Source organism: Rhipicephalus microplus, chromosome 3 (assembly GCF_043290135.1).
Source record: "Rhipicephalus microplus isolate Deutch F79 chromosome 3, USDA_Rmic, whole genome shotgun sequence".
Lineage (NCBI taxonomy): Eukaryota > Metazoa > Arthropoda > Arachnida > Ixodida > Ixodidae > Rhipicephalus > Rhipicephalus microplus.
Window position 1 is genome coordinate 116,715,713 of NC_134702.1, and position 25,540 is coordinate 116,741,252.

The 25,540-nt window shown below is 46.7% G+C and overlaps 1 protein-coding gene across 1 annotated transcript in view; it reads right to left on the reverse strand.

Moving 5' to 3' along the window:
• The window catches only part of LOC142803304 (neprilysin-2-like), a 124,997-nt gene that overhangs the window by 85,743 nt on the left and 13,714 nt on the right, over positions 1-25,540 (reverse strand). The window contains exon 4 of the mRNA XM_075888434.1: positions 9,019-9,156. The gene's annotated coding sequence lies outside the window, so the exon portion shown is untranslated. The remainder of the gene's footprint in view (positions 1-9,018; positions 9,157-25,540) is intronic.

A 25,540-nucleotide genomic window follows, 5' to 3' on the forward strand; every position in this document is an offset into this window, starting at 1 on the left:
CACGTGACAGTTCAAATGATGTCATTGCGTACAGCTTTTGTACAGTCGACGACAAAAGCTTGCACACCGTGCAAGCGCGCGCCAAACAGCTTGCCCGTGCCGTTTAGCGGTGCACCAGCTACTGACAAATGCAGGGCCACGCTATTAACAGGAAGTTTTGTTTGTTATTCATTGAAATCTGAATTTTTATGGCCACACAGAACATCTTAAGTACATTGGTGTTACGCAAAGCACTTATCTGCAGCATCAGCATAACACTTTTACATTTATAGCAGAGTAAAGGCTATGACGGCGTCCTTCTAATACAGCGGCGTTTGCTGTACATCACTTTTTGAGAATGGTTGGCGAGCCGCTGCCAAGTATTTCCCCTTGTGTGGTCCAGTAAAGTTATCGTTGGGGATTTTGAAGATGGATTATGAGAAGTTTACGGTCATGGCCGAAGGCTTGGGCATGAAAAAAAATTGCCCGCAGCTTCCCTCGGGGGAGCACTGAGGAGGATGCGGACCATATAATTGGTTAACGGGGTGTTAAAGTGCGACTTACTTGGGTCGATGGCTAAATTGGTTAACGTGGTTGTGAAATGGGGTGTTAAATTGCGACTTACTTGGGTCGATGGCTAAATTGGTTAACGTGGTTGTAGGAGGGGGTGTTAAATGAGTGAACACGTACACACGTATGCGAAAGGGCGGCGCTGGTCGAAGGGACGTCGATCATTGTGTTTGTGGATTCGTTGGAATTCATTTCACCGCGACTTTGGACGTCGACGCGCCGTACAAACCAACCGACGAGCGGCAACTGAGCGAGCGAGCGCCGACCTTGAGTATATATACAGCACGACGGCGCATGCACTGTCAGCTGTTGAATGTGCTCGAAGCGCGACGCCACATGCGCGTCCACTGGAGAATCAGGAGAATTGTAGATGTCGAACGCGGTGTGTAGAGGAGGAAGGGTGCACAGATGGTGGAGGAGTGAAGCGCGCGCGGTGTGTAGAGGAGGAAGGAATGCACAGATGGTGGAAGAGTGGGCGACGGCGTGACGGCGCATGCGCGCGCGTCAGCTGTCGAATGTTCGAGAAACGGTGCGGACGGCGCGGACGGCGCGGACGGCGCACTACAAGGCGCGAGTATAAGATGCTTCCGCATCTAAAAGAAGCAGACAATAGAGTGTTTTAAGAACACTCAGCAACAACAGCAAAGAGAGCGGAGCGAGCGCGCGATAGGCATGAACAAACACTCGCGGAGAACAAAATAAAAATAATCATTTCTAGAGTCGAAGCTGGGTTGACACAAGTGATTGAGGAACTGCGAGATGATGCAAGTGTGGTTAGTGCATCCTCTTTGGCGTTGGCGAGCTCGCATACTCCCAGACAAAAACAGATTTCACTTCGCAGGTTCATGGCACCTTTTGATGAGCGGAGGGACGAATTCGATCCGTACCTGCATCGTTTTCAGTGGGTCGGGATCGGACCAGGCTGCGAGAAAAGCGAGTGGGCCTTCAGTCTTTGTCTCGTACGTGAGGCATCGAGCGTGTTCGGACGCATGCCAGCAGAAGAATAATTGAACTATGAACTGCTAAATGAAACTTTATTACAAAGATTGCGGCTAACAGCCGAAGATTTTCGTGAGAAATTCTGAACGTGCAGGCTCGAGAATTCTGAGACAGGAAAACAGTTTGTTAGCCGATTATGTGACTACTTTGACAGATGAATGGAGCTATCGGACTCGGAAAAACCTAGGAAGGCAGCCGCGACAAGGTAGTGAGAGAGCAATTCCTCCACTGTTGCAGTAGAAGTTGGCCATATCATTGAAGGACAGAAAAGTGGGCACGGTAGAGGAAATGGCAAGGCAGGCCGACAAATTCATGGAGGCTCAAGGGTTAAGGAATCTTGAGAAAGGGACGAGCGACAACCCTGAGGATGGAAAGCAAATGAATGTGGCGCCAAGGAATAAGGCAAGAGCGCCGCAGTGATGTTGCTTGTCTAATAGATTGCTGAAGAATCGGCAGTAGACGAAAACAGCTGTGGTTTGCGACCTACGCTAAAAAAAAAGGACAAGACTTGTGAATGTAGGTAGCGATCAGACGAAGAGAGCACATATGCAATAAGGACAGAAGGAAAGCCAGAGATGGTCAGCATAGTGTTGAGTCCAGAAACAGGCATACATTGTGAAATGCCAGTAGTGGAAGGAAAAGTGAATGGCAAACGAGTGTCGGTGTTAAGAGATTGCGGAGCCGATACTGCAATAGTCAATAAAAGCCTAGTTAACTAAAGATACTTTAAAAGAAAACATGAAACTGTGATGTTCGTACATGAATCTAATAGAAGGCTGCCAGAGGCCAAGATAATGTTAGTAAATAGGGGCAGGAGTAAGAAGGGTTGATGACCCTGTGCGAAAAGATTCTAGTGCCACGAGAGTACACCAGGATACAAAAGAAAAAAAGGCAAAGGCAAAGAAGAGCCCAGGTAACTTGGAGGATAAGGAGAGTAATAAGGGAAGTGAAAGGCAGACAAAAGAAAATATGCCAATATTTGAGCGTTGAGTTGTATTCTCAGAGGAGCTTCCAAAAGAACAGAGAAGGGATACAACCGCAAAATACGCAATAAACAGGATTTCAGGCAAGCCAAGGAGACAAGGATTCAGTTATGAAGTATTCTATGAATCAATTAGGGTGTTTGTATTCATCAAGTTTTGGAAAATAAGTATCTGATTACACAAGTGATGGTGTCAACACGATATAGGCAGAATATTTAGAACACTCCTATGGCAAAGGGTTGAGAGATTCAAAGAGTTTAAGCAGAGAACAGACTAAAGAGGCATTCTGACCTGGAGTGCAAAAAAACGTAAATCCCCTGGTAAAGGGATATTGTGGAAAACTTTGTCTGTGATGATTGATATGTGGGGTTTAACGTCCCAAAACCATCATACAATTATCAAAGACGCTGTAGTGGAGGGCTCCGGAAATTCAGACCATCTGGAGTTCTTTAACGTGCACCCAATTCTGAGCACATGGGCCTACAACATTTCCGTCTTTATCGTAAATTCAGCCGCTGCAGCCGGGATTCGATCACGCGACCTGCCGGTCAGCAGCCAAGTACCTTAACCACTAGACCACCACGGCCAGTATCTTGTCACCTTGTCAGTGAAGTGTGCGCATAACGTTGCGAAACAGTGTATAAAATTATGAACTAACATTTGTTAGACATTGAAGCACGGGAACAGCAAACGTGTATCTGTATAGTGTTGATGCAATGTATTGGTTAATTGTATGATGTTGTGGTTGTGTGACAAGCGTGCAACAATGAAAAGTGACATACCAGCCTGTGCACGAGTTTGAGCAAGTGAGGTCTACAGCAAGAGAATAGAACAATATATCCCGGAGGAGGAAAAGAGCAGTTTTTTGTTACAGAAAAAATTACTCCTTAAAAGGGAGCCCAATGTGAGGAGTAAAAGAGGGGCGCGACATGCGTGCTGAACGTGGAGCCACTGCGACGGTGCACGAGAAGAAGAGAGTCACCCTAGTGCAAGCACACCAGCCACGAAGACACAAGAGATTGGTCGGAGAAAGGCTCGTGGCACGCGACCCGAATCTAGAAGGAAATTTTCAGAGAATGCGTTGGGACTGTGCAGTGGCCAAGCAGCAAGGTCGTGCGAAGTGAGCATTACTACCGCGACGGGAACAGCATGACCACCCGGCACTGAGGATGCGGTGTGAAAGGCCCGAAAGTGGCAGTTGACCTCGGAGGTTCCGAGTGGGGCTGCCCGGACTCTCCGCACCCTTGCCCAGCAGATACTGGTCGACAAGCAGCTTACCCGCTTCACGGCAGGACAGCCACTGTCCACACCTGTCAGCAGACGGGATTTGCCATCAGGAGAGTACATGACGAGACTAAGCCTAGCCTAGCAAGGGCGAGGAAGACAAAAGAGTCCGGGACGCCGGTGAAGACGACAAGTGGCTCGTGCGGTGGGACTGACCGACGGCTGCAGAGAAATGTGGCAGCTTGGGCTAGTTGATATGGCTTGACGATAGGTATAGCGCGAGAACAAAACGACGGCACTGAGACAAGAAGGACACGAAGGACACGGGCACTTTTTTTTAACTTCCAACTGAGTTTATTGCGTAGAGCGCGAAAATATATAGAGGAGACAGTAACCAAGTGACAAGAACTATACGGCCCAAAAACCAAACATGAGTAAGACAAAGACAAAAACAAAAACAAAAGCACAGAAAAGGCAAAGAAAAGTCTATAAGGAAACAAAACAGAAAGGTAAAGATAATATAGTTGCGCTTACGAAAACCTTCTAGGAACCTTAGTTTCTTTTCACGAAGGGCTTGCTAATACAAGACACCTTTTCGGGTGCAATCTGCGTGGCCTCGACAATGACTCGGGTGCGCTCATCTTTGTGCTTGTACAGCGTCACTGTGTCCTTGAAAAGGGGCACACAGTTGCACTCAGTGCAGTGCTGAGCAAGAACACCTTCTTTCCCGTTTCTAACATTGTTGGCGTGTTCTCTCAGTCGGTCGTTCAGACACCTTTGGCCCGTGTACATGGACGCGACGGGGGCGGACTGAGTTGAGTGGTGGGTTCAGCTTACCTCAACGCGTCCGAGTTTATATGAACTCGCACGGACGAGTTGAGGTGAGCGGTGATCGCAGCGACGCTTTGCGTCGAGGCGAGCCGAAAGCCCGTCTTCCGTTACCGGTTTCCGCTCCTCCAAGCCTGCGCTCTCGCCTCTCCACGCTGTGGGCTGCGGTTGTATACGAAGTTGTCGCTCCGCCACCGCGATGGCTGTCTTGGTATTTTTTCTCAGTTTGCACCAGCTGTACTTTATGGTTGTGTAGGTGTCTTGGCTAACACTGCACAACGCGATGGCAGCAGTGGTTCTGTTGCGGCACAGCGCTCGCCGCAGGCGTATCCACAGCCTGACGCACCGTTCCCTGTTCCCCCCTGGCTGGTCTCTCCAGGAATTCGCCGTGATTCATGGTTTGTAACGCCTTTCATTTGTGTACCTGATGCTGTGGAAAATCCTTTGAAGCCCTACACGCGAGTAATTTTTGCAATAGTTTTGGCTTGTCGCTAATACGAATTAAGCAGCGCCCTGAACCTCGTTGAAATTTTTAAATTGAAAACAATAAGCAGTTTTTAAATGAAAATGACTAAAGACCCTCATCAATTGTTGGAACAACGTGTACAGTTCCACCACAATTAAGTGCACCGTGTTCCTCTTGCCTCACACACTCGCCCTCTTTGTCTAATTTAAATTCTGTGGCTTTTGGACTGGACAGTGAGATCTTTACACGATGAATTTATAATTTGAGGGCTTGTAGTTTCAATTGGAATGCAATATACATTTTTGAGTAAAATTTCTATCGGCTTACGTAAAAATACATACGGCCGCATACCATTTTGCCTTAATTTTACACCTCTAATCCTATTGTGCCTCGTTTATGCCTAAAAAGGAAAGTAATTTGCTATTTTTTATATTTCTTTGAAGGATTGGAGTGTACAGCACCACCGACCAAGCGGGCCATGTGGATGCGAGAACGGTGCCAAGATTGGTGGGACCGAATTGTGGCTACCAACTTCAACGACAATGACTGGCGGGAGAATTTTAAAATGTCGAGGCACAATTTCTGCCACCTTGTTGCTGCCGTGCCACCATTCATGTCTCCTTGTGAAAACTACGTGCGGACCCCTGTGTCTCTCGACAAGAGGGTGGCTACGGCTCTCTACAAATTAGCAAGTTGTGGAGAATATCGCATTGTGGCCAACCAATTCGGCGTGCACAAATCAACAGTAAAGAAGTTTTTCATCGTGCCTAAAGTAAAGAAGGATGTCTTTGTGCCTAGCGCGCGCGTACCGGCCGACAGAGAAACAGCAACGTCGGAGTGATGGGGACAGGGGAAGCGGAGACCGCGACGGGCGGGAGAGGTCACGAGCCGTCAACTCAGCGCGACCGGTTATACATGCCCTTTCCGAGCGCGGCGAGTTCGGTGAACCTACCCCCTGTCTCCGGGTCGACGGGACTCGCCGCGACGACTCTCCGCCCCGACGCGTCCGCTTATACATGGGGAGGGCGAGTCCAGAAAACTGTTTATTTCGACTCAACGCGCCCTCGTCGGGCCAATGTAAACGGGCCTCTTCCGGTCGTTCCGACCTAGCAAACACCGCATCGAAAGGGGGTCCTGTAGACAATTTCCTAGGAGCATGCCTTATACCTGTTTCTATGTTGAACTGTGCATTCCATTGATGACTGCGTTTTCAGGGGGTTTGTAGATTTGGTGAGGATGAGTAATTTGAACGGTACAGAGAACAGCACACGAACGCCAACTCGTTTTCCGATTTTCTTGAGCATTTGTGATATCTGGTGTTTGTATGGAATCACGGCTATCCTTTCACGCTCTGTATCCGTGTTGCTCGGATTCTGTCGCGGCCTCTGCTCTGCCTTATTACTTCGCAGGATTGTCTCAGCAACGGAAGCGATAAACTCCTCGGCGAAACCCGCAGCCTTAAGCCAGAAATTTTGAGCTTTGAAGCTCGCAGAGATATTGTGGGCGCACGACCTATTTAAGGCATTCTCCAGACAGGTTCGTGGTATGCCTCGCTTAACTAACTTGCTGTGAGCCAAAGAAAAAGAAAGTAAAGGTTTCTACGCACGTGGTTAATAACACCGACAGATGTGCTGTGAGCTAAAAGCAGTCTCAAATCCAAAAAGCGTAACTTGTAATTCTCGGGCATTTCATGTATCAACACAAGAGGCTTTAAATATCTTCAAACACACTTATTGGTTGAGTTTGAAGATTGCGACTCAACCTTTGGGTTGAGTGGCAATCGAGTGGAACATAGAAGGGTTACAATTTAGAGGAACTAAGAAATCGTCCACGTATCTGAATACTTTGACAACATTCAAGCCTTCTAACTTTTTCTGTTGTTTTTTGCCCATTTTTGCCAATAGAAGATCACTGAATAGAGGTGCTATGCATTAGCCGATTGAAACACCCTTTTTCTGCAGATAAATGCAATCATTCCATTGAACGAAAATAGAGGTAAAGTACAGCAAAACTAGGTGAAGAAAATCTCGCGCACTGATGCCAGTTTTTATTTGGCAGTTCAATTCTCCGAAGATATCTACATTTTCTTTTATACATTCTAATACGTCATTGTGAGGCATGCAGTAGTATAGGTCCTTTATGCCAATTGAAACACCGAAAAGATTAGATTAATTTGACTGTTTGAAAAATTCTGTCAGGGCCTGCGAGTTTTTGATCAAAAATGAGCCAACAATTTTTAGACACTTTAGATGGGTCTGAATAAACAAGCCGAGTTGCTTTTTTCACGTACCAAGTTTTGTCACAATGACACGAAAGGCCATGTCAACCTTATGTGTTTCGGCAGAAAAAAAAAACATCCTGAGCCCATTTTTGTCACTTTTGCTAATATGCTCTGCTAACTGTTTCAACTCTAGTTTACGACACATTTCCTTGTATTGCGTTTTCACTCTACCTAGACGAAGGGCAGTACAACATTTGAAAACAGAGTCGATAGCTGTGACCGCCTTTTCTAGGTATAAGCAATTAGGAAGAACAGCGAAACCACCCTCCTTATCTGACGGCACAAAACAATGTTCATTGTCTCTCAGAAACTTGGTCGTCTTCCGCAACGGAAGGCTGTTGCTGGTAGGCTTACCCCGTAGGGGCACTTCGACGCCTTCTGAAATTCATCTGTCCGAATCCTCTGGTGAAGCGCGGCCAGCAACAGAGCGCACCATCTAAAGAAGATTGGTTGCGGACCTCTCTCGCTCGACGGCGCTCGTGTCTTTTGTGTCCTTCTTGTCTCCGTGTCATCGTTTTCTTCTCGCGTTATAATTATCGTCATGCAGCGAAAAGCTCTAGGGGACAGTCAACAACGTAGGTGACTAACCTCGACACGGCATCGGAGAGAAGCTGAAGTGAGCCGTAAGTTCGTTCGATTGTGGTGACGCCATGTTGAGTTAGAAGCAGTGGCAAGGACTAAGGATGGATTTAGACTGGTTTGCAGACTTGTTCTGTTTAGGGGTTTTTTTTGGTGTCTGTGAGTGGTGGTTTCGTTTTCGCATTTGATTTTCAGCCTTTTATCTTTTGGGTTATCAATTGATTGTTGTTTGAGGCCACGCCCATCTCCCGACTCTCGCAATTCCATTCGATGCAAGCACTCCCGTGATAAGTTCGTGACATAAATTCTGCTGATGTAACGAGTTCGAGACAGGAGTTTTAGTGGTGACTGCCGAAAAGGTCCCCACATTAGGAAGAAAAAAAGTGGATCATATTCGTCCATGTTCGGAAAATTTCCCAGGCTCTGATTAAGGGATGGATGCACCTTGGGTGCAGCAGGGCTCTCAATTGCGGCTTTGAAAAGGGAACTGTCGAGAATAGGCTTCTAGACACTCTCTGACATGGTCTGCGAACTTTTTGGTTCACTCTACATATATTTCTTATTGTCGTTTTGTAACATTTCGCTCAATTATATTTCACCACAGACACCTTTCATCGGAATGCTTCGCATTGACAATCATTTTCGTGAAACGTGGGATTGGCGTTTTTTGTGTGAGCTCGTTGTGCATATGCAAACTTCTTCTAAGTGTTTAGCTCATAGCCGTTCCTAAAGTGACACTCCATGATCTTGCTATCACATCATTTACTTCGTCCTTGCGGTTAAATTGCTTTTGTTTTTTCATATTTAGAAAAAGTCTCTCAGATGCAACCACACAAGTTTTGACCCGTACGCCTAATTGACGGCGTGTCACTACCTGTGCACCTTGCATGGCTTACTTTCGTTTATCGGAAACATGGGCTGCTTCGTATGAGCAATGCCAAGCGCTAGTAAAAGTTGGCACATAAGTAATATTACATAACCTATTTTGCCGAAAGGTATTGACTGAAGCGCGCAATACCTTTCGAAATCGGTAGTATCTACGACATGCTTAAATGCGGACTTCTATAAGAAAGCCGTTCCACTACAAATCAGCTGAGATTTCATATTACCTCTAATTCGTATGACGAGGCGAAAGACACGCAGGCTTTGTACATCGCAGCAGCTTTCTGAAACGCAGTTTGTTTATGCAGTGGTGGTTCTGTAAACTTCAGCTTTAGATATGATTCCATCCTTGTAGTTTCTTCAATCTGTAAAGTAAACAAAACGTGACTTGACATGTGTAAAATACTCACGGATTGAAACGCGACATGATTTATTTGTATTAACATGTACGTACAATTGCTCAAAATAAACACACCATATCGCCACGACTATGGCTCTTTGGGATAATGTTTGCTGCTCTCTACGTGTTTAAGTTGATATTACGCCGAGGCACCCGAAGAGTAAATGAGCGAAATATAATTGCGTTTGTTACCTAGCCCAGATTTTACTTATTTCAAACTGCGTGTACTGTACACACGTTACTTCTCTTTGCTTATAAGCCACACACACAGTGCATCGTGAGTGAGCTTCGGTTATACACCCTCCACAAATTCACAACAATTTATCTGAACGAGAGCACATGGTTCTTGCCTTGGGGATAATGGCACGGGTAATGTATAAACAAATTGTGAGCAGAAATTTTTCTATAAATTCACTTAGTTTTGACAAATTCCTAAGAAAATGTGCCTAACGAGCCATGGTTCACAAAAGCAAGAATGACATACTCTCATAGAAAAGGCACCAATATAACAGCCCATGTCACCGGTAGAGTGAAATCACAAGGTTCTTGAGAGCGTGGATGTACTTGTATACTTTAACCCAAGTACAACATTTGCACTCCTATATCTGTAGAGCTCGTACTCAGATGCCTGTGTTAACACCCGTCATGCTTAGTAAAAAGGCTCATACAGTAGAAAGCTACGACTTTCCTTAAGAGCTCAGCCAACCTTGAACTCATCTTGTGTTAGCGTGGCACATGTAGAAATAAAAAATGAAAAGGGAAAGACGACAGAGACGTCTTGAAAGGCAGGTGCTACCTTTCTAGACGTCTCTGTCGTTTTTTCCCTTTTCATTTTTCATTTCCATATGTGCCGCGCTAACAAAAACTAAGTTTATGGATAACTTACTCACCCGAGAAACAACACTTTTCAGTCAACCTATTCATTCCTGCGTGACAGCGACAGTACTCAAGCGGAACGCGAAGTTGCCACTTCCACAAGAGCGTACTTTATGTACTGATGACCGTCGTCTCTCTTCAAATGGCTGTATTACTTGAAATCGCATCAGTTGAAATGCAGCTGATCTAGACCAGTAGTGTCGTTTGGTTCATTTGGGGCATATACCAGCAGTGTCATTTGGATGTCGTTGACAACACTCACATTGCGGTGAGCGTTATCAACATAACGGGTGTCGTACTCTAAAGTGTGCCAGCGTTACTCACAAGTAATGCCAGCTAACACCGAAACAAGAGAGGGTTAGCGGGGTCACGTTTCATTATGTATGCCTGACATACACTTGTTCCCTTGTGCCGACTCTGCTTGTGTGCCTTTCAGCTTGCTCTTCGAGACGGAAAAAAAGATTTCCTCTACTCCAAGGATGATTCGCCTGATGGCGCATACACACGACAGACAGTGTACTGGCCTACGATAGCATACACCAGTGTAGGATTAGACAAAAGCCGTAGTAATCTGACAGTGCACTCACGCAATACTCGACCACAGTTTTTGATACCTTCTAACAGGTATGTCTCAGAACATATAACAAAAATAAAGCCAGCTAAAGACCACGCTCAGTTGTCTTCATATTGATGCGGCCCGTAATCTATTTTTGTGAAATAATGCTTTGTGTGGAAGGGTTGGATGGGCGTCAACCTACTGTACATTGAGCTGATTAAAGCCGGAATATTTGCTTTTGCTAGTGGGGCTCCGTATACAGAAAAAGGGTCCAGTAAGGCGCTGATATATATCGGCATTTTGTTTTCCTCTGCAGAACTACTACAGTCGATGTTTGCCCTGTGCTTCATATATATTCATTATCATCCGGCAGTACCCCAAGGTATCTCTATGATCCGAAAGCAAATATTGTGACCACTCGGCTCTCAAACACGCTAGCACAACACAGTATAGCCTTGTTTGGGTTAGTAAGTGTAGATTTAGAGTGGCCGTTTGTCATTGCCTGGTTAGTATCCTAGCTCTGCCGTGCACATGTTTACTCATTATTCTGTAATATATACTGGTCCATGGTGCGCAGAAAGGAGAGGCACGTTAGCCTTCTACATCCGGACCGTATTCCGACGCTGGGGTCACACAGATACTCGCGTTATGTTCCGTGCATGAACGGAAAAGACTCTCTGTACAGAGCGTCAAGTTAACACGTGTTTTTTGTTCCCGAACACTGGCTCAGTCATTTCACGTTCTCTCACCTTGTGCCAGAAGAAAGAATTCACATTACGATGAAGCTTCCAAGCGCTTGGCCCAAGAGTGGTGCAGTATATTCGCGCGTAGTCGTGCTACGCTAAGGCCGTCGCGAAAGGAACGCGCCCTCTCTTGAGCGGCAAACAACAGTGGTCGCTGAGTATGAGTGTACAGTAAATTGTCGCAAAGGAACATCAAAGACGACATTCTTTTATGCAGGCGTCTACCACAGATACGCTTACTCATTCTGTTGCGTATACGACGTTGTAAAGTTCAAAATAAAAGACGGCAAAGAAAAGCAAAACGAGATGAAAATGTCCCATCATCAGGAGTTCTACTTGCGGTGCCTTGATTCGCAGCGCCAAACGACTAAGACGAAAATTGCACGTTCTTTAAAATACTAGCGGTGAGCTATTTACATACAACATTCTAGTCGACGGTACACAAAACTCGGTGGTTAGAGCGTGCTCTCATCACTAGCTAAATGACTCGAGGCGCTAGATGAGCTGGCTTATAGATGGTCGCCCCGTGCATTGCGATGTTCTCGTGCTCAAACTCTGATGGGGGCGGTTTGTATGTCTGTTGCTCTCGCTGCGATTTCGCGTTGGAGACACACAAAGCACGAAGGTGATTATTGCCGTGGCTGCTTTTGCGAAAGGAGTCACAGAAGATACAAGTTTGTAGTGAAAAGTGTAACTCTCGGAAATAAAAACGTTGCCAGCATTCGCTCGTTTTGTGTTCACTTGTGCGTTAGTTTCATGCGTCTTCCTTTGTGTTTAAGCAGTGTTAGATCTAAGTGTAGAGCTGTTGAAGTTAGTAGCACTTATCCAAGGCTCACTTTTATCATGCATCCCTTCTGCTTGAGCAGCGCTTGTTTCTTTGAGTAACGTTACAATTTATTGCTATTGCGTTTATTCTTTTGCCCTTGATTCAGAACAGAGACCAATAAGCACTTACTAATTCCTGTGAAGGCACATTGCAATTTAGAGAGATACCAACTGCTATGGCAGAGGGATCATCAAAGTTTTTAGGGGGATGAAGCTACTTAAGGATGGTGTTTGTCCGGTTTCCGTTGTGACGGCTACAATATGAGGGGGTTCGGGTAAAGTATGGTATGGTCGAAGCATATGTCAGATCCAAAAGAAATGCTTAACAATCGTTCTACTTCAATGAATTCTGACAGAATATTACAAAAACCTTTCATACACAAACAATTTATAAACCTCGCTGTCTTCGACACAGACATGGACATTGGGATCTTGCTTTGACATCGACTCTTTATGTAGTTGCATTTGATTATATGGCACTCAGTTTACAACGTATGGGGCCCCGCTAGGGTAACATAAGGAAGACACAAACAGGCTCAACTATATTTTGTTATCTGTCATAGTTATAACAGAAGAACATAAAACAACCCCAAGCATGAACCGTTTATACTAGTCGGCGACTCACCTTAGGGGTAAAGTGTGGGATTGGCCTAATTGGTAATTCAATATTAAACTTCTGAGCGCAAAAATTTCAGACAACAAACACAAGAGACGAAGACGAGCGCAGACTTTCAACTGATTTCTCACTTTTAAGACACACATATATATATGTTACAAAAAGAATATAAAATCACTTGCTTAAGCAAGAAACAAGAAAAACACCACACAAAACCAAAAGGCCAAAAGAAACTGCAAAAAACCGTGGGCTGACTCCGCACGCTAACGTGACGTATTTAAATGTGCTATATATTTTTCAGATAAACCTATAGACGGTTTGCCGATGCGGCTGCCTCGAGCGATTGCTGCGGCTTTGGTTATATATCTTGTGCATTTGTAAGGTGGAACGCTAGAACCCTTGCCTTTCAGAACAATCTTAAGGGAACTAGCATCGTTCACTCGTAATTATTTACCTCCTGGTGATGCGTGGATTTTTTGGGGTGTGAAGCTCCCTACGCCGTGGGTCGTGCGTCCGCAATGTATGTAGACGTCATGGTGGTCGTAGATAGCAATCTCCACGGCCGCACTAGAGAAGCGGCACGCGCGCACTTTAGTCATCAATAAAAAGACAATTGTTTCTTGATGAAACAACCTATAGAGACGAGTATTGGTGGCTTAATCTTTAATATTTTTACGGAAAATAGGAGACGGCGTATCGAAGAGGCTGTGCAAAAGATTTATTTTAAACCAGCGGTACTGGCGTGATCATTTCACCAGCGAGCGAGCGGAGACCACCCCTCGTCTTCGTCATCAGGCACACACGCACGTCGCCCCCTGGAATCTCAATATGCATGCATATAGCATAATCACCGGCGGCAGAAGTGCTGTCTCAGTGCATCTAAACGTCAACGTCACTAGGAGAGTGGTACGGCTTCAAGCGCGCAAAATGTACAATATTGGTAGCCTGTTGGGCACATGAAGGCGATGGGACGACAGGACCTATTTCATATGTCACAGGAGTGACGATACGAAGGACTCGGTATAGACCTGTGTAGGGAGTAAGCAGTTTTTTCGACAAGCCAACTCGACGGGTCGGAGTCCAGAGCAGGACCAAAGAACTGGGTGGAAAGTGAACGTCGTGGTGTCGTTGCTCATACAAACGCCTTTGCTTCTCTTGAGAGGTCAAAAGGTGATTACGAGTGATTTCGCGTGCGTGAGTGGCCCGAGTGATAGCGTCCATGACATATTCACTGGTCGGTACTGCAGGGGACGGTATGACGGTGTCTAGAGGCAATGTTGGTTCTCGGCCAAACAGCAGGAAAAATAGAGAGTAACCGGCCGTGTCACGGCGCGAAGAATTATAGGCAAATGTGACGTACAGCAACACAAGATCCCAGTCTGTGTGGTTGGTAGAAACATATTTAGCGAGCATACCTGTAAGAATTCAATTTAGACGCTCCAAGAGTCCGTTTGTTTGCGGATGGTATGACGTAGTCAGCTTGTGTCTCGTTTTACAAGACTGCAAGATGTCGGCTATGACCTTCGACAAAAAGTTGTGGCCATGGTCTGTAAGCAGCTGCCATGGGGCTCCGTGTTGCAAAATCACGTCCTTGAGGAGGAAGTTGGCGACGTCTGTTGCGCAGCCTGCTGGAAGAGCTCGTGTGATGGCATAACGCGTGGCGTAGTCGGTGGCCTTAGCTATGCACTTGTTACTCGAGGAAGACAAGGGGAAAGGGCCAAGTAGGTCCAAGCCAACGCGGAAGAACGATTCTGACGCAATGTCAAGTGGTTGAAGGCGTTCGGCGGGAAGTGCCGATGGCGTTTTGCGGCGCTGACATTTGTCACAAGCCGCAACGTATCTTCTGACTGAGCGTGCAAGCCCTGGCCAGAAGAAGCGTCGGCGTATTCAGCCGTAAGTGCATGACACACCAAGGTGACTGGCAGTCGGAAGGTCATGAAGTTCATTTAAACGTCCGAGCGAAGGTGCTTCGGAATGACAAGCAGCAGGGCCAGTCCATCCGGCTTAAAACTTTGGCGGTATAATACACCATCGTGTAGCACGAATGAGCGATGTGACTGATTGCAAGATGGGGATTCGAGGCGCTCAATGATAGCACGCAAGGACGCATCATGGCACTGCTTGTCATCGATTGACGTCAGTTGCGAAAGTGAAAAGACGCTAGGTTCGGTGTCGGTGTCAGGCATAGTGCTTGACTCAGCAAACGGGTAGCGGGACAGGCAGTCTGCGTCCTGATGTAGGCGTCCGGACTTGTACGTCACCGTGTAGGTATACTCTTGCAGTCGCAGGCCCCAGCGCCAGAGCTGGCCAGTAGGATCCTTCAGGGACGTAAGCCAACATAGCGCATGATGGTTAGTTTGTACAGAGAAATTTGTGCCATATAAATATTGGCGGAACTTTGAGACTGCCCAAACAAGAGCAATACACTCACGCTCTGTAATGAAATAGTTGCGCTCAGAAGCTGTGAGGAGGTGCCTAGCGTAGGCGACAACTCGGTCGTGTTCCCGTTGGCGTTGGGCTAGGACGGCTCCGATCCCGTGACCACTAGCATCGGTTCGGACTTCTGTTGGAGCGGATGGGTCAAAGTGAGCCAATATAGGTGGAGTCGTCAGAAGCGTGATCAAATGAAAAAAAGCATCATCTTGTTGGTACCCCACGTAAACGTGACGTCTTTTTCGGAAGTTCAGTGAGGGCTCGAGCGATGGTTGCGAAACCTTTCACAAACCTTCTAAAGTAGGAACAAAGTCGTACAAAACTCCAGAGGTCTTTGACTGACCGGGGTACAGGAAAACTGGTGACTGCACGAATTTTCTTTGGGTCCGGCTGTACACCAGATGCGTCGACAAGGTGGCCCAACACCGTAATTTGCTGGCGTCGGAAGTGGCACTTCGACGAATTCAATTGAAAGCCTGCAGTGCGGAGTATGTCGAGAATAGCTGACAAACGCTGAAGGTGGGTCTAAATGTTGGGGAATATACAACGACATCGTCAAAATAACACAGACATGTTGACCATTTGAACCCTTGTAGCAGAGAGTACATTATGCCCTCGAGCGTGCCTGGGGCGTTGCATAGCCCAAACGGCATAACCTTGAACTAATATAGGCCGTCTGGAGTTACAAACACAGTCTTCTCTTGGTCTTTTTTGTCGACAGCAAACTGCCAGTAGCCGGAGCGTAGGTCTATTGAAGAAAAGTATCGGGCGCCGTGAAGACAATCGAGAGCGTCATTGATGCGGGGTAAAGGGTAAACGTCCTTTTTCGTGATTCCATTCAGATGGCGGTAATCCACGCAGAAGCACTAAGTGCCATCTTCCTTTTTAACGAGCACAACAGGGGACGCCCAAGGGCTCGAAGAGGCTACCATAATTGCTTTGTCCAGCATCTTGCTAACTTCTTGCTGAATTACTTTACGCTTGGTCGAGGACACCCGGTATGGTCGCCGATGAATGGGATGAGCATCACCTTTGTTAATGGGGCGCTTGACGAGTGACGTTTGGCCGAGTGGATGGCTGTCTATGTCAAATTTGTCGCGGTATGAAGCCAGAATGCGGCAGAGCGTGGCTGACTTCTCATGTTCGAGGTCCGGGGCGATCATGGAGCGTAAGGTTGCATCGAGGCACGCGGTATGCTGCGAGTGACGTGGGTGATCGGGACATACGTCTTCCGCAAAACAGGTGACGTGGTCTTCAAATAAGGGTATTAGCGTGGCAACCAATATTCCTTGAGGCAGCACTTGTTTCGTGAAACCAAATTTCATTACAGGTAAATATGTTCGGTTAGAGACCATGGTTACCATGGAGTGTGGGAGAGTAATGGCGCGCGCCAGGAGAACATCAGGAATCGGCGTCACGATATAATCACCATCAAGCGCGGGAGAGGGCCTTGCCAATTCAACAAATGTGAGAGCTTTAGGTGGTATCCGGAAGAAGTCAGTGGTGCACAAGCTGTTCGGGAGTTCAGGTTGAGAATCCGGGAGAAGAGGAAGTTCTAGGCAGAGAGTACCGGTGGCACAATCGATGACGGCAGAATGCGTTGATAGGAAGTTGATGCCGAAGATTAGATGACGAGGGCAATTTTCAAGCACCGTAAATGAAACGGGGACATGGCAGCCGGCAATACTAACGCGAACGGTACACATTCCAGTGATGGCCCCAGTTTCATCATCAGCGACACAAAGGGCTTTAGTCACTGCAGGCGTGAGGACTTTTTTGAGCAGGCGACACAGATGAGCACTCATTTTAGACACTTGAGCTCCGGTATCGACTAACGCCGTCAAAGAAATACCGTCCACATACACTTCAATCAAGTCCGTACGGTGGGGAGCGTCAACGGAGGATTTGGATCACTCGCAATTGATGCAGCACTACCTCCCGGAGCTGCATGATCTAGTTTTCCGTCCGAGAGGATTCATAGTTGACCGGCGACGGATAGCGGCGTGGTTGGAGCGATGGAGAACTGCGGCGTTGAGGTGACGGTGAAGGAGCGGTGGAGCGGCTGCTAGGGACGTCGGAAGAAGGGTACACCTGACTGAGCGAATACCGACCGGAGTCCTCGTATGGTCGAGTAAAGGAAAATGGGCTCTAGTTCTAGGGCGTCTATGTTCTTCGGCAGTAGCGGTAGATATGGCTAACTCGGTGGCAGCGGAAGCAGATCGGTCTGTTGTCGGCAGTTCTCCATTCCATCGGATTGCGGGATTGTGGAGTAAAATGTAAGTCATGACGTGGTGCATCTGATGTCTTTGGTCTGGAGGTGGGTCGCGTGGCACACTCTGAAAAAGTACTCTGAATCGTTAACCACTTTTTTCTAAACACATGTAAATAAGCAAAACGTGAATATTCATGTTTTATTTGTATCTTTTGTTCACCTTGAAATATTTTTGTGGCTGTGTTTGTGTGAACCAGTGAACGTACATGTTCTTTCAACGTCATCGCACATCCATGTTCATGCAAATGACGTTTCTTTTGTTATCCTCGTTATTCTATATCTAAAAGAATGATGATGATGATTTGTGGGGTTTAACGTCCCAAAACCACCATAAGAATATGAGAGACGCCGTAGTGGAGGGCTCCGAAAATTTAGACCACCTGGGGTTCTTTAACGTGCACCCAAATCTGAGTACACGGGCCTACAACATTTCCGCCTCTATATCTAAAAGAAAATGTTCTGTTGAAAGTTATTGACGTTTGTGACAATAATTTTTTCTAAACAGGTTTAGCGAGGGCTGGGCCGCTGTACTATAAATATTTTGAACTATTACATAGCCATAAACTAGAGGTGGTGAAAGGTGGGAAGTAGACACGAAACGCAAGCCATGAGGAAGCGCTCGAGTGCCACCTCTCATTTAGCCTTTAGAATATGCGCGTCCGCTGGATGGCGGTACTCCTATATGCTGAATATATTGTCACGGGGTCGTGACGTGGCCGAAGACAGGAGACTTCGTGTTGGGATTTAACTGTTTATTTGGGCGAACCTGTGCGCAGTAAACGAAAAGTCCGATTACAGCAGCAGTCTTGCACAGATAGCAGTCTCAGACTGATAGCGGCGAACAGAGCGTCGGCCTTCGTTCACCCATTGACAAGCGGCGAAGCGCGTCGGCATTTATACTCTTGCCGTCGAATGTTCTAGCGTTATGGCTGGCGGTGGCGTAGGTTCCAGAACGATCTGTACCGTTCGCACAGTGGGCGTGATCTTATCGAAATGATCTACTACAGTCCGGAACCTTCTCGAAAACTGCAGGCGCGGTTTGCGCTAAGAATCGTGTGGTGTTTTGGGACGATAACGAAAACTTGCGAAATGGAACGTGGCATTATGATAAAAAAGATGCAAGATGGCGGTACTTGGAGTGTTCACTAGATGAACGGACGGACAGATGCATGGACAGACGCATGGATAAAAAAATGGATGGACGCACGGAGACAAACACGAACGGATGCATGAAGTAACTCACGGATGACGGTCGCACAGGCAGACGCATTAACGGATGGAAGCACGAACGAACAGACGGACAAGCGCTTCGCCCCGCTCATCATCATGCACTCCATGAATATGGTGTAGTTTTTTTTCTTTTAGGCGTGTCATCTAGAACAGCCCATGTAGACGTGCCAGCAGCAGCCCATGTATTGCTGCCTGTGGCGTGATTGCTTCTTCCACCGCCTTCAGAAGTGGGAAGGGTACTCTTTCCGTCGTGTTGCCGAAAGCAATAAGGGCTTGTGTATTTTCGATTGCAGTACTGTGTGCCTGCCGCGCTCTACTTGGAATTCACTGCCTGAACGCACGTGTGCAGCAGCGCTGTAGCCCATGCGTAGGGGTGACAAGTGCGGCCTTCTGGCTCAATGAATCTGAACCCGTGCTAGTGGTCATATTCTGGAGAGCGACGTGCACAGTTACATTACAAAAGAAAAGGCAGAAAGTTTAGGCGAAGAGAATTGATGTAAAGGCAAGGAAGGTGAGGAGGAGGGAATACAGCAGGAGAAGAGGCAAAAGGGACAGAAGTATACTTTAACCAAAGGCTAACACACAAAAAGGGTGAGAGAACAACCACCTAAACAGAGAGATCCAGAAAGACAGAAACAGAAAGAGAGAAAGAAATACACAGTCGTGTAGAATATAGCGTAGCCATGTGCAATATACTGTAAGGAACCAGAAGGCAAGAAGTTGAGGGGTAAAAGGCCAGCCAAGCCTGTGCCAGCTAGGTGCCTACCAGCTCTGTTGTTAAGCAGCCCAGTACGACTTATTGTAAGCTGCGGTAATTTTTGTTTTGCTTCAATAGATAACGAGAATTCACGTTAATTGCTGCACATTGTGCCTATCTTTCTTGCTTTATTTTTTTAGCCGTTTCAGTTCTGTATTTTTTTATTTTGTTATAGTTCTTTTTTTTTCTGTATTCCTGATACTTTGCATCCCAGAAGTCAATAATTGTAAAGGACATCCGTGTCTTAATTATAGAAAAACGGCTTCTGTATGCCCTCTACTTTTAACAGTACACAAAAACTGAACGAACGTCTAGTTTTGCAGTGTGGAAGCTCTGGAAGCAGCTTCACGACTCGTGCTAAACTTGAGAAATTACGGAGTCCTTCTTCGAACAGCAGTACGTCGCCTCATCCGCAAGCACTTACGACGTCTCTTATCTCTTTAAAAGAACCGTAGCAATGCCCTTGTCTGCCAGAAGTATGACAAAGTTTTCATTTGAGTGAATGTCATTGATAGCTTGCTTTTCCTTTCTTCGTATTAAGGAAACATTTTGGTGTGAGCGCAATCGTGAAAGAGCGCTATAGGACTGGTTTGTGCCTCAACCCGAATGATAGCATTTACGACAACGAAAACCCATCTTTTTGCATAATTTTGTTGCCTAAACTTGAAACTGAAGTCCCAATTAAGAGCACTGAGCTCGGGTGAGCTTGGATGGCACGATGGCAGGGTATGCACAGCGGTCATGAAAACACTATGAAGGGGCCTGAATGCTTGCGACAGTTTTCGCGCGTCTCTTTCACGCGATGGGATCGAAGTATGGTCTTGAAGTCAGTATGGAATTCAATGCTTCTAACTTGTCCGCAACCTGGTTCTCCAAGTGACTGAGCGGGAAGAAAGCCTCTTTCGCTAAGTACATTACGGTCTGCCTGGATTCAAGGACCCAGGCTTGCAGTACTTTTTCGCCCTAAAGAATATTTTCGGCAGCTGGTTTACTGGTTTTCATGACCGGTGTCTTTTTTGTTATATTATATGAGACCCCGACCAGACGGGCTTTCATCAAAACGTCGACTTCCTCTATCCAGTCGTTTACAGTTGTGTAACGATAGCCAAATCAACATAGGTATTAGAAACATTAGAGGCGGTAACCTTACATCTATAGTGCTTGGGCTTGGAACAATTGTGCGCTATACGTGTAGACGAGACCACCTACGCGGCCTCCTATGCAGACTTCCACCGTGGTTGGCAAGGTAGCTCAAGGCGCTGGATTCACGATCCTTTGCCTCCACGCTCCTCGCCTTTATTTGAGCATCGGGGCTCTTTATTCTTAGTCAATTTATTAGATAAGTTAAACTGGCACCCATAAATATTACGCCATCTCTTTTTATTGGGAACTGTGTGTATATGTGAAGCAGCGGGCGCTAAAGCTTACACTGACGGCGACGTTTACGCTGCCACTCATCGTGGCATTTCGCATGACAGAAACCTGGGGATGCGCAAAGTACGCAGTGATTGGCTATTTTTTTGTGCTGCAACAAGTCAATAGCTTAGAGACAGAAGATTTTGATTGGACACCAAAATCAGCAGTATACCTTTAGTTATGCGGACGCTGCGAGTGTTTGTTGTTCAATAACTCACAAGACAAATCTCCCACCAGTACTAACTTGGAATTGAGTATCCAGTGGCTATATATCCGGCACTGTGAGTGAATGGCTGCGCAGCGCGAGCAGTCGGTTTTTGCAAACAAGAAACTCAGTCAGCGTTACGAAGCGAGGAAGGGGTGGGGTGTAGGAGAAGAGTGATAGGAGGAGGGGACACGCATGCGCAATGGCATATAGTGTAAACGATGCAAAGAGGAATACCTAGATGAGAGAGGGAATTGAGCGTAGGTCAGCAGACGCACCTTGCGTCGTCGTTGCAGCAAGCATGTCGTTAATGCTTCTAAAAGCACTTCAAAGGATCGTGGTTTAGTGTACAATTGACGTTAACGCAACGTTACACCTGAATCATATAAGTTTATGAAATCTACTAGCACTCCACCCACCGTTGACGTTTCACCCACAGCAGGTCTGAGGAGTCTTTTCGAAAACTTTTAGACACGCTACAAGGCTCTATTTTAGAATACGTTACTGATGTTATACCTTTCATTCTTCGGGTGACTGCTGCTGGTGTTAGTTTTTATTGACGCTTTCTCATTTCAACCAGAAATGTCTGGTTTCGCTGTATGTGACACACGTCTCTGCAGTAATTGGTTTGGCAACGTACGTGGCAGGACCTTGCGTTAATCATGTCGGGTCTTGCCAGACAATTTGATCAAATCATCTTACCCTCTCATACAAACTTCAATAAGTTGTAACAAAGAAAGGAATACAAACAAAAAAAACAACGACCATCATCATGAAAAGAGGTACCACGAAATCGGCGTAAAACACCACTACCTCGTTCTCACTTTGTCACTTCCGTTCTATCGCCCGTATGTTAAGCTATATCAATAAAACTCGCTATACTTGGAGGAGGTGCGGGAACATCCGTCGTCTGAGACCTAGAACTCCGATATCGCATATTGACTTCGGCAACGCAAGTTCACGCTGCCCAACAGATGCCACCTCTCACGTCCACTGCTTGCCCCGCCCCGGTTCGCAAGCGAGACCTCACGATATTTGCCGGCACGGAAGACCAAAACAACGAGGACTGGCTGTCGTCACAAAAAAAGTCAGTAAACTGAATAGATGCGATGACGCTGCTTAGTTGGGCACTGTGATTCGAGGACCGCTCTGCCTTCTAGCAGGCAATAACTGTTGTCTTCGGACGCTCTGCTGCACGGAAATTAACCACTGTAGACCACGTGGATAATTTGGCACAGGAGCATGGTGAAAATTTTACAACCGTTATGGAGGAGATTTTCGACTTCTGCAGGAGAATCGATGCCTCAATGAGTGGAAGCGCAAAGATACATATTATAAAGGGCGCCGGCGAGGATGTTTTTCGAATGATTCTCACGAAGTCTTCCACCACTGTGTCTGACATCAAAGTCCAGTGCCAGAGTTGTCAAGAGCAGCCGAGGCATGAAGCTCTCACGCGGTGTTCATCTCTGACAAAATCAACTAGTCACTTCACTTCACGTTCTGCCTGACCATTCGTACTTTGTCGCGCTAATAAAAGACTTCGTGTGGAAAAAAGTTGTTCGTCCACTTTATCTGCTCTCATTTGCTCAACGCCAGGAGCTCCCACAGCAGCAGACACTGCGGTAACCAAGCCCGTCTGCTTCGGTGGTTCGAAAAATTATTCAATAGCAGATATTCGAGGCCAAGCCCGTGCCCTTTAAGCAGTGCCCTGTTGCCACGCGTCTTACGCTAAGGCAGTGAAGCGGCAGCACGTACACAAGCCCTTGCCGTGTCACGAAGTGCCACATCTCCGCCTATTGAGCCCTTTGCCACATCGACTGTGCTGACTGCCCTATGGGCTGCTCCCACCAGTGCGAATTCCTAGCGAACGGTTGATGACCGGCTGCAGTCTCTTTTTGTGCGTGGCAACTTTGGACATACCGTCCCATACGGCGGTTGTCGTGTGACAGGATAAACAGACGCCAGTTTACAGAAGAGCTACGTGGACCGTCCCCTACCTCGTAATCAAAGCTCAGATTGTTAATAAATGACGTCTTCACGGGAATGATTTAGCCTTGAAGTGCAGTAGGCTGTGATTGATTCATTATGTTTTCTTTGTGAACGAGTGGCCTTAAAGACAGACGATTGCATCGTATTGCTGTTATTTTACTTTTTCTCTTTCGCTAAATTTGGTCTCTTCTCTGTCTGTTTGTAACGTTTTTTCCTATCATCTTTTATTCCGCTCGTCACCTTACCCAACACAGGATTGCCAGCTGGTCTAAGAACTGGCTTACGTTGCTGTCCTTCCGCTTATTTCTTTCCCCCTCCTCTTCACGTGACTATCTGCAACCTGCGTCTGAGCACTCACTTCCAGCCCGTCATCGCACCGTTTTACCAATGCGTCGTCAGCCAGCTCCTAGTCACCGCAGTTTCTGAGGCAAGAATACTAGCCACCGCAGTTTCTGAGGCAAGAACTGCTCTGTCAAAATGCTCAAGCCCTCGAAGATTGCCGTCGAATACTGTAGAGGTTTTTGTTAAAGACGTTCCAGTGTACGCTCTTGTAGATAGTACTGCTGCTACAGTTTCTGGTGTGAACGCCAAACTTTGCCGCAAGCTCTGATAAGTGACCACGCATCCTTTTATATTTCCTTATGTACAGCAAATTGAAAATTTCTTGATCAGCCTATAGTCGCCTGTAGTGCTACTCGACTGTTCATCGCAACGAACCACTGCAATGCTGAATTTGTCCTCGATTCATCCTCCTCGCACGATACCATAATTTACTGGAGTTTCTTGTCGCTTTATCCTGTCATTATCGATTGTGCCAGATCTGAACTTCAAAACTTAGCTTTTAACGACCAGGCCTCCAACCACGCCCAGCAGCTGCGCACAGACCAGCAGTCAAGGAAGTTACTGAAATCCCACCGGCAGAAGCTTTGTTTGTTCCCGTGTTCTGCTATGACAATTATGATGAAGCTTCATTTTTTTAACCATAAGCCTCATCCTTGGTCAGAAACGATTCCTGTTTTATTAGGTCCTCTCCATTTTTCATAGAAACAGCTCTCTCTACCACACCAATCTTCTTTCTTATCTGATCTAACTGTTGAAAGAAGAATCTAGTCAGGTGCGTTCACTCCATTGACGGGGGACAGATTTTTTCCATGGAACAAGTTATCCCGCAGAGACCGCGGCGTCTTCAGTGCCCTTGACCCATCTGATGCACCACCTTCTGAGCTACTCAATTCGGTCATTGCAAAGGGACCGTAACACTCTGGGCTCTATGACCTCCAGCTGCTGTACCGATTCCGGATATTTCAGCTAAACCCCAACCATGGTATTTGTTGGGGTTTACGGTACCCTAGTCCCAATGTGATTATGACAGTCGCCGCAGTGGAGCATTCCAGAAACTTCGACCATCTGGTGTTTTTTAACGTGCAGGTAAACCTAAGCACATGTGCCTGAAGCATTTTCGCCTTCATCGAAAATGCTGCCTCCGGTCTTCGACGATGCCACCAGTGGTTGAGCAGCAGAGTGCCTTAGCCACTAAACGAGCATGGAGGGTCATACAATTTTTGGTATACGCCAAGATAAGGAGGCAACTTAGAGAGCACCCGGATATAGGTAGCTAGTTAGATAGATACACAGATGGATAGATACAGATAGATCGATAGATAGATAGATAGATAGAATATAAACAAACAGGAAAAAAGAAAGAAAGGAACACTTGAAGTGCCCCAGATCGCTTAAATATATTGTCACAAAGGAGCGCTCAAGCAAGCTAGCGCCTTGGAATTTTAGCTACGGCGACAATACAAGGCGCCCTGCGAACGCGCTAGGAGGCAGCCTAAAATAAGAAAACAAGCATTAAAAACCCTTCGGGTGCACCGCGTTTACCTTTCAAAAGCGTCAAGGCAACGCTGACCAACTTCCTCGCACATATCACCGAGCAAACACCAGAAGCTTCGAGAAGGGAAGCGTGAGTCACTCTCTGGTTGCATCACCGGTCGAGGAGAGTTTTCAAAAAAAGTCTCGTCCCCTCCCCAGCTTTGTCTGTGCAGTGCACTAACAAAGTTTTGAGAGCCCAGGACGAAAGTATAAAAGCGAGTAGCGTGTGGTGATCATCAGGAGATGAAGAGAATTTTTCCGCCATCAGGCGAAGGCTTGTATCGTCAGCGACGCAGGAGACGAATACAGTTTCGCATCAGCGTGTGTAGAGCAGGAGATGGAGCATTAGCCGCCGTCTGGCGAAGTGCCGGTTCTACAGTCACCAAGCATAACCAAGAGGCTTTCTACCTGCGGGTGAGGCTTGTAGCACAAGCAGGTGAAGGGTGGGTGTTTACCGCCAGTGGGCGAAGACGCGTCTTGCAGTTGCAGCACGCCAGTAGCCGACGTGATACCGGCGAAGAAGTTTCCTTATTGGAGTATGGACCCGAAAGAGAAA